The sequence below is a fragment of the Solea solea genome, unplaced genomic scaffold, assembly GCF_958295425.1.
Source record: "Solea solea unplaced genomic scaffold, fSolSol10.1 scaffold_35, whole genome shotgun sequence".
Taxonomy (NCBI): Eukaryota; Metazoa; Chordata; class Actinopteri; order Pleuronectiformes; family Soleidae; genus Solea; species Solea solea.
Genome location: NW_026704150.1, coordinates 288,794 through 300,878, shown reverse-complemented (window position 1 = coordinate 300,878; position 12,085 = coordinate 288,794). Strand labels below are relative to the sequence as shown.

Below are 12,085 nucleotides of genomic sequence, written 5' to 3'. Positions count from 1 at the left end.
TAGGTAGAACTGGATTGTTGGAGATGGATCCATGGCCATCATGCCAAGGGTTAATACTTTGGCGCTTGCTCCGTCCACTCCTGTACATTGACCTGATATTGAAGCGATGCCAGGAGCAGCTCACCATTTCAGAAGCCCGGAGGAGTTGGGAAACGGCCCGGCAGTTTGTACTGCTCGGTGTGACACAGAGCTGCTTTGCTCATGCACTCACATCTACCACTAAACCTTGGAGGTGTCCCCCGTGAGCGAGGAATGTGCCACAGCCTCAGCGGTTGATAGAAAACTGCAGCACACAACCAACGGTAAGAATGCGCTTCCAAACATGCAGTCAAATGTGGGCGGTTGATTGGCCGGCAAACCAAAAACGTTGAAGAAAGGCTGTCCCAAGGTGGCCGGCCGGGCCGACCGAGACTGTGGTGACTCTGGCGGATAGACTCCTTGGCTGCTCTCAAGGAGAGGGGCTATGTTGACTCTGGTTTTTCTTCAAAATGCTCAAGTCATTCGCCTTTTACTAAAGACTTCCGTGGAGAGGAACGTCCAAGAGTTTAAGTTATTTTCGGTGGGCTTTGCTGTATGGCTGCGCCCTTTGAGTGTGTCAAATGTCAAGCAGCTGTCCGTCACGGCTCAGAGGTGCACTTAGATCACCTGGGGGTGGAGGTGAGCAGCAGCAGCCTTTGTTATGCGCACTTCAGAAACACGGCACCACAACAAGTAACTTGTGCGCCAAGATCTTGAGTTGGCCCCAGACACTGGTGGGCCATCGCTTCTCGGCCTTTTGGCTAAGATCAAGTGTAGTATCTGTTCTTCTCAGTTTAATATCTGATATGTCCTCTATATGGGGATTAAATATTAAATGCATTTTTGAGCATTGGGCGGTGAAACCTTGGGCTTGCTCTCTTCACTCCTTGCATTGACCTGGTATTGCAGTGCCACCAGGAACGGTGCACCGTTCTCTTTTTTTCTGTGAAAACCAAAGCAAGGCTGAAACTGGAAGGACATTAACGTGTGCCCGTGCGTCAACGTAATTGCAAGCCCACGTTTCTTGTAAGGAAGCAGCAGTGTAAAAGCGTGCTGCAGTGTAAAAGCTTACAGCACCTGGTATTCCCAGGCGGTCTCCCATCCAAGTACTAACCAGGCCCGACCCTGCTTAGCTTCCGAGATCAGACGAGATCGGGCGCGCTCAGGGTGGTGTGGCCGTAAGCCGACGGGCAGGTGACACAGACTCCTTTTATAGACCAGGCAAGGCCCCCTGCTCGTGGAGGGGCTCAAAAGGCAGCCTTCCGAACACACTGCACTTGAGCCTTTATCGCCACTACCTGCTACACTCTATTCCAGTATTAGGAAGCTACACTGAGATGGGTAAGCTGCTGTTGGTGCCGTCAGGTGCAGTTGTTGCTGAATCGATAGGAAATGACAGCCAGGTATGCCAGTGAAAAGGTCGAGTGTTTCCTCTCCAATGTGTGCTGGAGGTTGAAGTTGAACACAGCACAGCATTAACGAGCACCTGAGTCAAGGCATTGGACTCTGGGACTATCCATTTCCTGCACCATCAGCCAAAGAGCTGTGTCTGGGAACAGCCACCCAGTGCTGGGCAAGTACACCTCATACTTACCTGGCAGGGGAGATACCATGATCAAGAAGGTGGTTCACCCAGGGCGAGGCTCAGCCATTGCACTCTGGTTGTGCTGACCCCTGCAAATTCCCCAAACCTGGGAATCTTGACTGCATAATTTTTGCTAGTGGGGTACTGCGTCCGCGCTCTCCCCCGATGACGTAGTTGTAAGCAAAGGTCAGCCGCCCAAGGTTCCGCCTTGTGTGCCCATCTCCAGGCTTCTCACGTGCTCGCAGAGCGACGTCCCCAGTCTTTCCAAGTTGCTGGGAATGGGATGGTTGTGGGTGTTGTCTTTTAGCTCTAAGGAAATGTCATGCTCCCTTTCCCGGCTCTTTGTAGGTAGAACTGGATTGTTGGAGATGAATCCATGGCCATCATGCCAAGGGTTAATACTTTGGCGCTTGCTCCGTCCACTCCTGTACATTGACCTGATATTGAAGCGATGCCAGGAGCAGCTCACCATTTCAGAAGCCCGGAGGAGTTGGGAAACGGCCCGGCAGTTTGTACTGCTCGGTGTGACACAGAGCTGCTTTGCTCATGCACTCACATCTACCACTAAACCTTGGAGGTGTCCCCCGTGAGCGAGGAATGTGCCACAGCCTCAGCGGTTGATAGAAAACTGCAGCACACAACCAACGGTAAGAATGCGCTTCCAAAAATGCAGTCAAATGTGGGCGGTTGATTGGCCGGCAACCCAAAAACGTTGAAGAAAGGCTGTCCCAAGGTGGCCGGCCGGGCCGACCGAGACTGTGGTGACTCTGGCGGATAGACTCCTTGGCTGCTCTCAAGGAGAGGGGCTATGTTGACTCTGGTTTTTCTTCAAAATGCTCAAGTCTTTCGCCTTTTACTAAAGACTTCCGTGTAGAGGAACGTCCAAGAGTTTAAGTTATTTTTGGTGGGCTTTGCTGTATGGCTGCGCCCTTTGAGTGTGTCAAATGTCAAGCAGCTGTCCGTCACGGCTCAGAGGTGCACTTAGATCACCTGGGGGTGGAGGTGAGCAGCAGCAGCCTTTGTTATGCGCACTTCAGAAACACGGCACCACAACAAGTAACTTGTGCGCCAAGATCTTGAGTTGGCCCCAGACACTGGTGGGCCATCGCTTCTCGGCCTTTTGGCTAAGATCAAGTCTAGTATCTGTTCTTATCAGTTTAATATCTGATATGTCCTCTATATGGGGAATAAATATTAAATGCATTTTTGAGCATTGGGCGGTGAAACCTTGGGCTTGCTCTCTTCACTCCTTGCATTGACCTGGTATTGCAGTGCCACCAGGAACGGTGCACCGTTCTCTTTTTTTCTGTGAAAACCAAAGCAAGGCTGAAACTGGAAGGACATTAACGTGTGCCCGTGCGTCAACGTAATTGCAAGCCCACGTTTCTTGTAAGGAAGCAGCAGTGTAAAAGCGTGCTGCAGTGTAAAAGCTTACAGCACCTGGTATTCCCAGGCGGTCTCCCATCCAAGTACTAACCAGGCCCGACCCTGCTTAGCTTCCGAGATCAGACGAGATCGGGCGTGCTCAGGGTGGTGTGGCCGTAAGCCGACGGGCAGGTGACACAGACTCCTTTTATAGACCAGGCAAGGCCCCCTGCTCGTGGAGGGGCTCAAAAGGCAGCCTTCCGAACACACTGCACTTGAGCCTTTATCGCCACTACCTGCTACACTCTATTCCAGTATTAGGAAGCTACACCGAGATGGGTAAGCTGCTGTTGGTGCCGTCAGGTGCAGTTGTTGCTGAATCGATAGGAAATGACAGCCAGGTATGCCAGTGAAAAGGTCGAGTGTTTCCTCTCCAATGTGTGCTGCAGGTTGAAGTTGAACACAGCATAGCATTAACGAGCACCTGAGTCAAGGCATTGGACTCTGGGACTATCCATTTCCTGCACCATCAGCCAAAGAGCTGTGTCTGGGAACAGCCACCCAGTGCTGGGCAAGTACACCTCATACTTACCTGGCAGGGGAGATACCATGATCAAGAAGGTGGTTCACCCAGGGCGACGCTCAGCCATTGCACTCTGGTTGTGCTGACCCCTGCAAATTCCCCAAACGTGGGAATCTTGACTGCATAATTTTTGCTAGTGGGGTACTGCGTCCGCGCTCTCCCCCGATGACGTAGTTGTAAGCAAAGGTCAGCCGCCCAAGGTTCCGCCTTGTGTGCCCATCTCCAGGCTTCTCACGTGCTCGCAGAGCGACGTCCCCAGTCTTTCCAAGTTGCTGGGAATGGGATGGTTGTGGGTGTTGTCTTTTAGCTCTAAGGAAATGTCATGCTCCCTTTCCCGGCTCTTTGTAGGTAGAACTGGATTGTTGGAGATGGATCCATGGCCATCATGCCAAGGGTTAATACTTTGGCGCTTGCTCCGTCCACTCCTGTACATTGACCTGATATTGAAGCGATGCCAGGAGCAGCTCACCATTTCAGAAGCCCGGAGGAGTTGGGAAACGGCCCGGCAGTTTGTACTGCTCGGTGTGACACAGAGCTGCTTTGCTCATGCACTCACATCTACCACTAAACCTTGGAGGTGTCCCCCGTGAGCGAGGAATGTGCCACAGCCTCAGCGGTTGATAGAAAACTGCAGCACACAACCAACGGTAAGAATGCGCTTCCAAACATGCAGTCAAATGTGGGCGGTTGATTGGCCGGCAAACCAAAAACGTTGAAGAAAGGCTGTCCCAAGGTGGCCGGCCGGGCCGACCGAGACTGTGGTGACTCTGGCGGATAGACTCCTTGGCTGCTCTCAAGGAGAGGGGCTATGTTGACTCTGGTTTTTCTTCAAAATGCTCAAGTCTTTCGCCTTTTACTAAATACTTCCGTGGAGAGGAACGTCCAAGAGTTTAAGTTATTTTTGGTGGGCTTTGCTGTATGGCTGCGCCCTTTGAGTGTGTCAAATGTCAAGCAGCTGTCCGTCACGGCTCAGAGGTGCACTTAGATCACCTGGAGGTGGAGGTGAGCAGCAGCAGCCTTTGTTATGCGCACTTCAGAAACACGGCACCACAACAAGTAACTTGTGCGCCAAGATCTTGAGTTGGCCCCAGACACTGGTGGGCCATCGCTTCTCGGCCTTTTGGCTAAGATCAAGTGTAGTATCTGTTCTTATCAGTTTAATATCTGATATGTCCTCTATATGGGGATTAAATATTAAATGCATTTTTGAGCATTGGGCGGTGAAACCTTGGGCTTGCTCTCTTCACTCCTTGCATTGACCTGGTATTGCAGTGCCACCAGGAACGGTGCACCGTTCTCTTTTTTTCTGTGAAAACCAAAGCAAGGCTGAAACTGGAAGGACATTAACGTATGCCCGTGCGTCAACGTAATTGCAAGCCCACGTTTCTTGTAAGGAAGCAGCAGTGTAAAAGCGTGCTGCAGTGTAAAAGCTTACAGCACCTGGTATTCCCAGGCGGTCTCCCATCCAAGTACTAACCAGGCCCGACCCTGCTTAGCTTCCGAGATCAGACGAGATCGGGCGTGCTCAGGGTGGTGTGGCCGTAAGCCGACGGGCAGGTGACACAGACTCCTTTTATAGACCAGGCAAGGCCCCCTGCTCGTGGAGGGGCTCAAAAGGCAGCCTTCCGAACACACTGCACTTGAGCCTTTATCGCCACTACCTGCTACACTCTATTCCAGTATTAGGAAGCTACACCGAGATGGGTAAGCTGCTGTTGGTGCCGTCAGGTGCAGTTGTTGCTGAATCGATAGGAAATGACAGCCAGGTATGCCAGTGAAAAGGTCGAGTGTTTCCTCTCCAATGTGTGCTGGAGGTTGAAGTTGAACACAGCACAGCATTAACGAGCACCTGAGTCAAGGCATTGGACTCTGGGACTATCCATTTCCTGCACCATCAGCCAAAGAGCTGTGTCTGGGAACAGCCACCCAGTGCTGGGCAAGTACACCTCATACTTACCTGGCAGGGGAGATACCATGATCAAGAAGGTGGTTCACCCAGGGCGAGGCTCAGCCATTGCACTCTGGTTGTGCTGACCCCTGCAAATTCCCCAAACGTGGGAATCTTGACTGCATAATTTTTGCTAGTGGGGTACTGCGTCCGCGTTCTCCCCCGATGACGTAGTTGTAAGCAAAGGTCAGCCGCCCGAGGTTCCGCCTTGTGTGCCCATCTCCAGGCTTCTCACGTGCTCGCAGAGCGACGTCCCCAGTCTTTCCAAGTTGCTGGGAATGGGATGGTTGTGGGTGTTGTCTTTTAGCTCTAAGGAAATGTCATGCTCCCTTTCCCGGCTCTTTGTAGGTAGAACTGGATTGTTGGAGATGGATCCATGGCCATCATGCCAAGGGTTAATACTTTGGCGCTTGCTCCGTCCACTCCTGTACATTGACCTGATATTGAAGCGATGCCAGGAGCAGCTCACCATTTCAGAAGCCCGGAGGAGTTGGGAAACGGCCCGGCAGTTTGTACTGCTCGGTGTGACACAGAGCTGCTTTGCTCATGCACTCACATCTACCACTAAACCTTGGAGGTGTCCCCCGTGAGCGAGGAATGTGCCACAGCCTCAGCGGTTGATAGAAAACTGCAGCACACAACCAACGGTAAGAATGCGCTTCCAAACATGCAGTCAAATGTGGGCGGTTGATTGGCCGGCAAACCAAAAACGTTGAAGAAAGGCTGTCCCAAGGTGGCCGGCCGGGCCGACCGAGACTGTGGTGACTCTGGCGGATAGACTCCTTGGCTGCTCTCAAGGAGAGGGGCTATGTTGACTCTGGTTTTTCTTCAAAATGCTCAAGTCATTCGCCTTTTACTAAAGACTTCCGTGGAGAGGAACGTCCAAGAGTTTAAGTTATTTTCGGTGGGCTTTGCTGTATGGCTGCGCCCTTTGAGTGTGTCAAATGTCAAGCAGCTGTCCGTCACGGCTCAGAGGTGCACTTAGATCACCTGGGGGTGGAGGTGAGCAGCAGCAGCCTTTGTTATGCGCACTTCAGAAACACGGCACCACAACAAGTAACTTGTGCGCCAAGATCTTGAGTTGGCCCCAGACACTGGTGGGCCATCGCTTCTCGGCCTTTTGGCTAAGATCAAGTGTAGTATCTGTTCTTCTCAGTTTAATATCTGATATGTCCTCTATATGGGGATTAAATATTAAATGCATTTTTGAGCATTGGGCGGTGAAACCTTGGGCTTGCTCTCTTCACTCCTTGCATTGACCTGGTATTGCAGTGCCACCAGGAACGGTGCACCGTTCTCTTTTTTTCTGTGAAAACCAAAGCAAGGCTGAAACTGGAAGGACATTAACGTGTGCCCGTGCGTCAACGTAATTGCAAGCCCACGTTTCTTGTAAGGAAGCAGCAGTGTAAAAGCGTGCTGCAGTGTAAAAGCTTACAGCACCTGGTATTCCCAGGCGGTCTCCCATCCAAGTACTAACCAGGCCCGACCCTGCTTAGCTTCCGAGATCAGACGAGATCGGGCGCGCTCAGGGTGGTGTGGCCGTAAGCCGACGGGCAGGTGACACAGACTCCTTTTATAGACCAGGCAAGGCCCCCTGCTCGTGGAGGGGCTCAAAAGGCAGCCTTCCGAACACACTGCACTTGAGCCTTTATCGCCACTACCTGCTACACTCTATTCCAGTATTAGGAAGCTACACTGAGATGGGTAAGCTGCTGTTGGTGCCGTCAGGTGCAGTTGTTGCTGAATCGATAGGAAATGACAGCCAGGTATGCCAGTGAAAAGGTCGAGTGTTTCCTCTCCAATGTGTGCTGGAGGTTGAAGTTGAACACAGCACAGCATTAACGAGCACCTGAGTCAAGGCATTGGACTCTGGGACTATCCATTTCCTGCACCATCAGCCAAAGAGCTGTGTCTGGGAACAGCCACCCAGTGCTGGGCAAGTACACCTCATACTTACCTGGCAGGGGAGATACCATGATCAAGAAGGTGGTTCACCCAGGGCGAGGCTCAGCCATTGCACTCTGGTTGTGCTGACCCCTGCAAATTCCCCAAACCTGGGAATCTTGACTGCATAATTTTTGCTAGTGGGGTACTGCGTCCGCGCTCTCCCCCGATGACGTAGTTGTAAGCAAAGGTCAGCCGCCCAAGGTTCCGCCTTGTGTGCCCATCTCCAGGCTTCTCACGTGCTCGCAGAGCGACGTCCCCAGTCTTTCCAAGTTGCTGGGAATGGGATGGTTGTGGGTGTTGTCTTTTAGCTCTAAGGAAATGTCATGCTCCCTTTCCCGGCTCTTTGTAGGTAGAACTGGATTGTTGGAGATGGATCCATGGCCATCATGCCAAGGGTTAATACTTTGGCGCTTGCTCCGTCCACTCCTGTACATTGACCTGATATTGAAGCGATGCCAGGAGCAGCTCACCATTTCAGAAGCCCGGAGGAGTTGGGAAACGGCCCGGCAGTTTGTACTGCTCGGTGTGACACAGAGCTGCTTTGCTCATGCACTCACATCTACCACTAAACCTTGGAGGTGTCCCCCGTGAGCTAGGAATGTGCCACAGCCTCAGCGGTTGATAGAAAACTGCAGCACACAACCAACGGTAAGAATGCGCTTCCAAACATGCAGTCAAATGTGGGCGGTTGATTGGCCGGCAAACCAAAAACGTTGAAGAAAGGCTGTCCCAAGGTGGCCGGCCGGGCCGACCGAGACTGTGGTGACTCTGGCGGATAGACTCCTTGGCTGCTCTCAAGGAGAGGGGCTATGTTGACTCTGGTTTTTCTTCAAAATGCTCAAGTCATTCGCCTTTTACTAAAGACTTCCGTGGAGAGGAACGTCCAAGAGTTTAAGTTATTTTTGGTGGGCTTTGCTGTATGGCTGCGCCCTTTGAGTGTGTCAAATGTCAAGCAGCTGTCCGTCACGGCTCAGAGGTGCACTTAGATCACCTGGGGGTGGAGGTGAGCAGCAGCAGCCTTTGTTATGCGCACTTCAGAAGTACGGCACCACAACAAGTAACTTGTGCGCCAAGATCTTGAGTTGGCCCCAGACACTGGTGGGCCATCGCTTCTCGGCCTTTTGGCTAAGATCAAGTGTAGTATCTGTTCTTCTCAGTTTAATATCTGATATGTCCTCTATATGGGGATTAAATATTAAATGCATTTTTGAGCATTGGGCGGTGAAACCTTGGGCTTGCTCTCTTCACTCCTTGCATTGACCTGGTATTGCAGTGCCACCAGGAACGGTGCACCGTTCTCTTTTTTTCTGTGAAAACCAAAGCAAGGCTGAAACTGGAAGGACATTAACGTGTGCCCGTGCGTCAACGTAATTGCAAGCCCACGTTTCTTGTAAGGAAGCAGCAGTGTAAAAGCGTGCTGCAGTGTAAAAGCTTACAGCACCTGGTATTCCCAGGCGGTCTCCCATCCAAGTACTAACCAGGCCCGACCCTGCTTAGCTTCCGAGATCAGACGAGATCGGGCGCGCTCAGGGTGGTGTGGCCGTAAGCCGACGGGCAGGTGACACAGACTCCTTTTATAGACCAGGCAAGGCCCCCTGCTCGTGGAGGGGCTCAAAAGGCAGCCTTCCGAACACACTGCACTTGAGCCTTTATCGCCACTACCTGCTACACTCTATTCCAGTATTAGGAAGCTACACCGAGATGGGTAAGCTGCTGTTGGTGCCGTCAGGTGCAGTTGTTGCTGAATCGATAGGAAATGACAGCCAGGTATGCCAGTGAAAAGGTCGAGTGTTTCCTCTCCAATGTGTGCTGGAGGTTGAAGTTGAACACAGCACAGCATTAACGAGCACCTGAGTCAAGGCATTGGACTCTGGGACTATCCATTTCCTGCACCATCAGCCAAAGAGCTGTGTCTGGGAACAGCCACCCAGTGCTGGGCAAGTACACCTCATACTTACCTGGCAGGGGAGATACCATGATCAAGAAGGTGGTTCACCCAGGGCGAGGCTCAGCCATTGCACTCTGGTTGTGCTGACCCCTGCAAATTCCCCAAACGTGGGAATCTTGACTGCATAATTTTTGCTGGTGGGGTACTGCGTCCGCGCTCTCCCCCGATGACGTAGTTGTAAGCAAAGGTCAGCCGCCCAAGGTTCCGCCTTGTGTGCCCATCTCCAGGCTTCTCACGTGCTCGCAGAGCGACGTCCCCAGTCTTTCCAAGTTGCTGGGAATGGGATGGTTGTGGGTGTTGTCTCTTAGCTCTAAGGAAATGTCATGCTCCCTTTCCCGGCTCTTTGTAGGTAGAACTGGATTGTTGGAGATGGATCCATGGCCATCATGCCAAGGGTTAATACTTTGGCGCTTGCTCCGTCCACTCCTGTACATTGACCTGATATTGAAGCGATGCCAGGAGCAGCTCACCATTTCAGAAGCCCGGAGGAGTTGGGAAACGGCCCGGCAGTTTGTACTGCTCGGTGTGACACAGAGCTGCTTTGCTCATGCACTCACATCTAGCACTAAACCTTGGAGGTGTCCCCCGTGAGCGAGGAATGTGCCACAGCCTCAGCGGTTGATAGAAAACTGCAGCACACAACCAACGGTAAGAATGCGCTTCCAAACATGCAGTCAAATGTGGGCGGTTGATTGGCCGGCAAACCAAAAACGTTGAAGAAAGGCTGTCCCAAGGTGGCCGGCCGGGCCGACCGAGACTGTGGTGACTCTGGCGGATAGACTCCTTGGCTGCTCTCAAGGAGAGGGGCTATGTTGACTCTGGTTTTTCTTCAAAATGCTCAAGTCTTTCGCCTTTTACTAAAGACTTCCGTGGAGAGGAACGTCCAAGAGTTTAAGTTATTTTTGGTGGGCTTTGCTGTATGGCTGCGCCCTTTGAGTGTGTCAAATGTCAAGCAGCTGTCCGTCACGGCTCAGAGGTGCACTTAGATCACCTGGGGGTGGAGGTGAGCAGCAGCAGCCTTTGTTATGCGCACTTCAGAAACACGGCACCACAACAAGTAACTTGTGCGCCAAGATCTTGAGTTGGCCCCAGACACTGGTGGGCCATCGCTTCTCGGCCTTTTGGCTAAGATCAAGTGTAGTATCTGTTCTTATCAGTTTAATATCTGATATGTCCTCTATATGGGGATTAAATATTAAATGCATTTTTGAGCATTGGGCGGTGAAACCTTGGGCTTGCTCTCTTCACTCCTTGCATTGACCTGGTATTGCAGTGCCACCAGGAACGGTGCACCGTTCTCTTTTTTTCTGTGAAAACCAAAGCAAGGCTGAAACTGGAAGGACATTAACGTGTGCCCGTGCGTCAACGTAATTGCAAGCCCACGTTTCTTGTAAGGAAGCAGCAGTGTAAAAGCGTGCTGCAGTGTAAAAGCTTACAGCACCTGGTATTCCCAGGCGGTCTCCCATCCAAGTACTAACCAGGCCCGACCCTGCTTAGCTTCCGAGATCAGACGAGATCGGGCGCGCTCAGGGTGGTGTGGCCGTAAGCCGACGGGCAGGTGACACAGACTCCTTTTATAGACCAGGCAAGGCCCCCTGCTCGTGGAGGGGCTCAAAAGGCAGCCTTCCGAACACACTGCACTTGAGCCTTTATCGCCACTACCTGCTACACTCTATTCCAGTATTAGGAAGCTACACTGAGATGGGTAAGCTGCTGTTGGTGCCGTCAGGTGCAGTTGTTGCTGAATCGATAGGAAATGACAGCCAGGTATGCCAGTGAAAAGGTCGAGTGTTTCCTCTCCAATGTGTGCTGGAGGTTGAAGTTGAACACAGCACAGCATTAACGAGCACCTGAGTCAAGGCATTGGACTCTGGGACTATCCATTTCCTGCACCATCAGCCAAAGAGCTGTGTCTGGGAACAGCCACCCAGTGCTGGGCAAGTACACCTCATACTTACCTGGCAGGGGAGATACCATGATCAAGAAGGTGGTTCACCCAGGGCGAGGCTCAGCCATTGCACTCTGGTTGTGCTGACCCCTGCAAATTCCCCAAACGTGGGAATCTTGACTGCATAATTTTTGCTAGTGGGGTACTGCGTCCGCGCTCTCCCCCGATGACGTAGTTGTAAGCAAAGGTCAGCCGCCCAAGGTTCCGCCTTGTGTGCCCATCTCCAGGCTTCTCACGTGCTCGCAGAGCGACGTCCCCAGTCTTTCCAAGTTGCTGGGAATGGGATGGTTGTGGGTGTTGTCTTTTAGCTCTAAGGAAATGTCATGCTCCCTTTCCCGGCTCTTTGTAGGTAGAACTGGATTGTTGGAGATGGATCCATGGCCATCATGCCAAGGGTTAATACTTTGGCGCTTGCTCCGTCCACTCCTGTACATTGACCTGATATTGAAGCGATGCCAGGAGCAGCTCACCATTTCAGAAGCCCGGAGGAGTTGGGAAACGGCCCGGCAGTTTGTACTGCTCGGTGTGACACAGAGCTGCTTTGCTCATGCACTCACATCTACCACTAAACCTTGGAGGTGTCCCCCGTGAGCTAGGAATGTGCCACAGCCTCAGCGGTTGATAGAAAACTGCAGCACACAACCAACGGTAAGAATGCGCTTCCAAACATGCAGTCAAATGTGGGCGGTTGATTGGCCGGCAAACCAAAAACGTTGAAGAAAGGCTGTCCCAAGGTGGCCGGC

General features: G+C 52.1%; 24 non-coding genes across 24 annotated transcripts; 18 read left to right on the top strand and 6 right to left on the bottom strand.

The window, feature by feature from the left end:
* The first annotated feature begins 467 nt into the window (after positions 1–467).
* LOC131453629 (U5 spliceosomal RNA) lies at positions 468–580 on the top strand. The gene has a single exon (XR_009238343.1). It is a non-coding gene; the product is annotated as a U5 spliceosomal RNA (small nuclear RNA).
* A 179-nt stretch (positions 581–759) lies between these two features.
* On the top strand, positions 760–952 carry LOC131453515 (U2 spliceosomal RNA). Its single transcript, XR_009238235.1, has one exon. It is a non-coding gene; the product is annotated as a U2 spliceosomal RNA (small nuclear RNA).
* Positions 953–1,083: 131 nt separating this feature from the next.
* Positions 1,084–1,202, bottom strand: LOC131453295 (5S ribosomal RNA). The gene has a single exon (XR_009238028.1). It is a non-coding gene; the product is annotated as a 5S ribosomal RNA (ribosomal RNA).
* A 402-nt stretch (positions 1,203–1,604) lies between these two features.
* On the top strand, positions 1,605–1,768 carry LOC131453395 (U1 spliceosomal RNA). The gene has a single exon (XR_009238119.1). It is a non-coding gene; the product is annotated as a U1 spliceosomal RNA (small nuclear RNA).
* A 647-nt stretch (positions 1,769–2,415) lies between these two features.
* LOC131453569 (U5 spliceosomal RNA) lies at positions 2,416–2,528 on the top strand. Its single transcript, XR_009238287.1, has one exon. It is a non-coding gene; the product is annotated as a U5 spliceosomal RNA (small nuclear RNA).
* A 179-nt stretch (positions 2,529–2,707) lies between these two features.
* On the top strand, positions 2,708–2,900 carry LOC131453508 (U2 spliceosomal RNA). Its single transcript, XR_009238228.1, has one exon. It is a non-coding gene; the product is annotated as a U2 spliceosomal RNA (small nuclear RNA).
* Positions 2,901–3,031: 131 nt separating this feature from the next.
* Positions 3,032–3,150, bottom strand: LOC131453639 (5S ribosomal RNA). The gene has a single exon (XR_009238353.1). It is a non-coding gene; the product is annotated as a 5S ribosomal RNA (ribosomal RNA).
* Positions 3,151–3,552: 402 nt separating this feature from the next.
* Positions 3,553–3,716, top strand: LOC131453396 (U1 spliceosomal RNA). The gene has a single exon (XR_009238120.1). It is a non-coding gene; the product is annotated as a U1 spliceosomal RNA (small nuclear RNA).
* Positions 3,717–4,363: 647 nt separating this feature from the next.
* LOC131453594 (U5 spliceosomal RNA) lies at positions 4,364–4,476 on the top strand. The gene has a single exon (XR_009238310.1). It is a non-coding gene; the product is annotated as a U5 spliceosomal RNA (small nuclear RNA).
* Positions 4,477–4,655: 179 nt separating this feature from the next.
* Positions 4,656–4,848, top strand: LOC131453446 (U2 spliceosomal RNA). The gene has a single exon (XR_009238167.1). It is a non-coding gene; the product is annotated as a U2 spliceosomal RNA (small nuclear RNA).
* Positions 4,849–4,979: 131 nt separating this feature from the next.
* On the bottom strand, positions 4,980–5,098 carry LOC131453638 (5S ribosomal RNA). Its single transcript, XR_009238352.1, has one exon. It is a non-coding gene; the product is annotated as a 5S ribosomal RNA (ribosomal RNA).
* A 402-nt stretch (positions 5,099–5,500) lies between these two features.
* On the top strand, positions 5,501–5,664 carry LOC131453387 (U1 spliceosomal RNA). The gene has a single exon (XR_009238111.1). It is a non-coding gene; the product is annotated as a U1 spliceosomal RNA (small nuclear RNA).
* Positions 5,665–6,311: 647 nt separating this feature from the next.
* Positions 6,312–6,424, top strand: LOC131453628 (U5 spliceosomal RNA). The gene has a single exon (XR_009238342.1). It is a non-coding gene; the product is annotated as a U5 spliceosomal RNA (small nuclear RNA).
* Positions 6,425–6,603: 179 nt separating this feature from the next.
* Positions 6,604–6,796, top strand: LOC131453514 (U2 spliceosomal RNA). Its single transcript, XR_009238234.1, has one exon. It is a non-coding gene; the product is annotated as a U2 spliceosomal RNA (small nuclear RNA).
* A 131-nt stretch (positions 6,797–6,927) lies between these two features.
* Positions 6,928–7,046, bottom strand: LOC131453284 (5S ribosomal RNA). Its single transcript, XR_009238017.1, has one exon. It is a non-coding gene; the product is annotated as a 5S ribosomal RNA (ribosomal RNA).
* Positions 7,047–7,448: 402 nt separating this feature from the next.
* Positions 7,449–7,612, top strand: LOC131453394 (U1 spliceosomal RNA). Its single transcript, XR_009238118.1, has one exon. It is a non-coding gene; the product is annotated as a U1 spliceosomal RNA (small nuclear RNA).
* Positions 7,613–8,259: 647 nt separating this feature from the next.
* Positions 8,260–8,372, top strand: LOC131453619 (U5 spliceosomal RNA). The gene has a single exon (XR_009238334.1). It is a non-coding gene; the product is annotated as a U5 spliceosomal RNA (small nuclear RNA).
* A 179-nt stretch (positions 8,373–8,551) lies between these two features.
* Positions 8,552–8,744, top strand: LOC131453513 (U2 spliceosomal RNA). Its single transcript, XR_009238233.1, has one exon. It is a non-coding gene; the product is annotated as a U2 spliceosomal RNA (small nuclear RNA).
* Positions 8,745–8,875: 131 nt separating this feature from the next.
* LOC131453272 (5S ribosomal RNA) lies at positions 8,876–8,994 on the bottom strand. The gene has a single exon (XR_009238006.1). It is a non-coding gene; the product is annotated as a 5S ribosomal RNA (ribosomal RNA).
* Positions 8,995–9,396: 402 nt separating this feature from the next.
* Positions 9,397–9,560, top strand: LOC131453385 (U1 spliceosomal RNA). The gene has a single exon (XR_009238109.1). It is a non-coding gene; the product is annotated as a U1 spliceosomal RNA (small nuclear RNA).
* Positions 9,561–10,207: 647 nt separating this feature from the next.
* On the top strand, positions 10,208–10,320 carry LOC131453547 (U5 spliceosomal RNA). Its single transcript, XR_009238265.1, has one exon. It is a non-coding gene; the product is annotated as a U5 spliceosomal RNA (small nuclear RNA).
* Positions 10,321–10,499: 179 nt separating this feature from the next.
* LOC131453445 (U2 spliceosomal RNA) lies at positions 10,500–10,692 on the top strand. Its single transcript, XR_009238166.1, has one exon. It is a non-coding gene; the product is annotated as a U2 spliceosomal RNA (small nuclear RNA).
* Positions 10,693–10,823: 131 nt separating this feature from the next.
* Positions 10,824–10,942, bottom strand: LOC131453640 (5S ribosomal RNA). Its single transcript, XR_009238354.1, has one exon. It is a non-coding gene; the product is annotated as a 5S ribosomal RNA (ribosomal RNA).
* Positions 10,943–11,344: 402 nt separating this feature from the next.
* Positions 11,345–11,508, top strand: LOC131453324 (U1 spliceosomal RNA). The gene has a single exon (XR_009238049.1). It is a non-coding gene; the product is annotated as a U1 spliceosomal RNA (small nuclear RNA).
* Positions 11,509–12,085: the final 577 nt, after the last annotated feature.